Below are 2204 nucleotides of genomic sequence, written 5' to 3'. Positions count from 1 at the left end.
TGAAAGAGTGAAATGCGCTTGCAGAGAAGAGTGTGGGGACGTTTCTGTTGCGAGAGGCTAAAATGGTCACGTGTCTGACTTAATCCGCTCCCACTTTGTACCAGCGCGCATTCTTACTGGACCAATCAGACATCATCTATTTTCATGTGCCCGCCCATCTGTAGCCTAGTCTGTTGCGGTCAACTTTTATATTGCTGACTATCGCACGGCCAAAGCGCTGCAAGGTCCTTCGCGGTGTGTTTAAAATATCCTGCATCTTCTGCAATCTGGCATGAACTATACTCTTTCCAGAAACTGTAAGCAACCCCAGATTTATCCATCTCTTTTTAAACCGCTGCGAAAACTACTATGAACAACCGTTGAAATATGGAGACTGCAATGAACAAAACAAGCGCACAGTAACACATTTCACAGGGTTGATAACTACTGTCCTGTTGTATAGGCTACTGCAAATGTTTCTGTCGTGACATTACTTGGCTCAAATTTAATACAGCAGCAAGAAAGTATTACTGGTCTAGGAGAACGGTTTAGTATTCCACCACACATCTGTAAAGGGACTTTACAACGACTACTCATAAACGTATTCCAAAACATAACATTTCGCAGTAACGCTCATCTGCATTACCTCTGTGAAAATCAAATCGGCAAATTCCCACTTCCTGGTGTGTCTTGTCAGATTACAACAGACAAACAATACCTTCCTGTTAGTTGTAACACACCTCCGTGCCTCTCAGTGGTAGAAGCCCAGTGGGACTTCTGACCTCCGTATAGATAAGAGAGTTTTGAACAGATAACCTAGATAGAAAAGGGCTTGTGTCTCAGTGGATACAATAGCGTCACAGTTTTCTTGCCATACGAGAGACACCAAAGAACAATATCATTTCTCTTCACATTCATACCGTGCTTCCCCTCTCTCCCCCAACATGTATCTCTCTCTCTCGTTCATTTACTTGCTCTCTCCCTTTCTCATTCTTACAGGCACAGTGTTCACAAATGGAAAACGTGCAATTATGATGAATGGCACCGAAATCTACTCCCTGACCCCTATCTCCACCAGCATTCAGTTTTCATACGTGCATCTCATCATTATATACAGCTAAAAGTGATGCATCACGACACACAGCGTAAGAACATAAGCTGCTTAACGCTAATGAAATGGAGGTATGAATACAAGTCAAAGCCTGAATGGAAATGTCAATGGAAAGCACGCACAGTCCTGGTTCCTTATCACTTATTGCTACTGTACTCTAGGGAGTGTCAAGGCTCTTGACCACAGTGACCCAAGAGGTGTGAACCACTAGCAGTGGGCTATGTTTGAATAGTTGGGGGGGGGGGGGGGGGGGGTAGGTTGCCTTTGTGTGTGTGTGTGTGAGTGAGAGCGAAAGAGAGAGAGAGAGAGAGAGAGAGTGAGAGTTAGCGCCATCATAAAGAAAAACAGTTCTGTCAATATTTAATCACACCCATGTTCAATCTGGCCGTCATGTTCCCTGGTATTTAATCGCACAATCTCATCCACTACGTGCCCTTTTCTGTGTGCACATGTATGTACACACACAGCATATAGATAGAGAAGGAGGAGAGAGAGTGGGAAAGAGAGAAAAAGAGAACACATGAAAAAGGAAAGAGACAAATAGACATATGTAACGCACACAGCCACTGACGTGGACGCTGACACACACACACACACACACACTTATCTCAGATAAAAGGGGAGGTAAGCAGTCCCTGGGATCAATCAGACAGACAGTTATATACACTTCAGTTTTGACTTTCCCCCACAGATGATACCTTTACTGTACCAGCAGCACAGATGTCTCTGTTAGACACACACACACAAACACACACACTCACACACAGTTTCCACCTACAAAACAGTTCAGTGCCTCTGCAGAGACTGATCGACATCACAGACTGGTGTAGAGTCTAGTGGACTCTGAGTGGGCAGCACAGACCGACAGTCAGAAAGACTCTGCCCCTTAAAGCCCTCTTATTCCAAAACCATCTTAAACCCAGGTACCTCGCAACTAGTCAAACCCCTCGGCTCTTTAACCGGCTGAATCAGGTGTGACGTCACCGAAACAGAACCACAGCGAAGGAGGGATTCGAAACAGGGTTGGTTAACATTGTGCGTCTGCTCTGACTAATGACTTTGTGTCCTGTACCCCCCCTCTTCTCTCACTCTGGATTCCCAGTGTTGTCTGTCT

Source organism: Chanos chanos, chromosome 8, assembly GCF_902362185.1.
Source record: "Chanos chanos chromosome 8, fChaCha1.1, whole genome shotgun sequence".
NCBI classification, from domain to species: Eukaryota; Metazoa; Chordata; class Actinopteri; order Gonorynchiformes; family Chanidae; genus Chanos; species Chanos chanos.
This window is presented reverse-complemented; position numbering follows the sequence as displayed.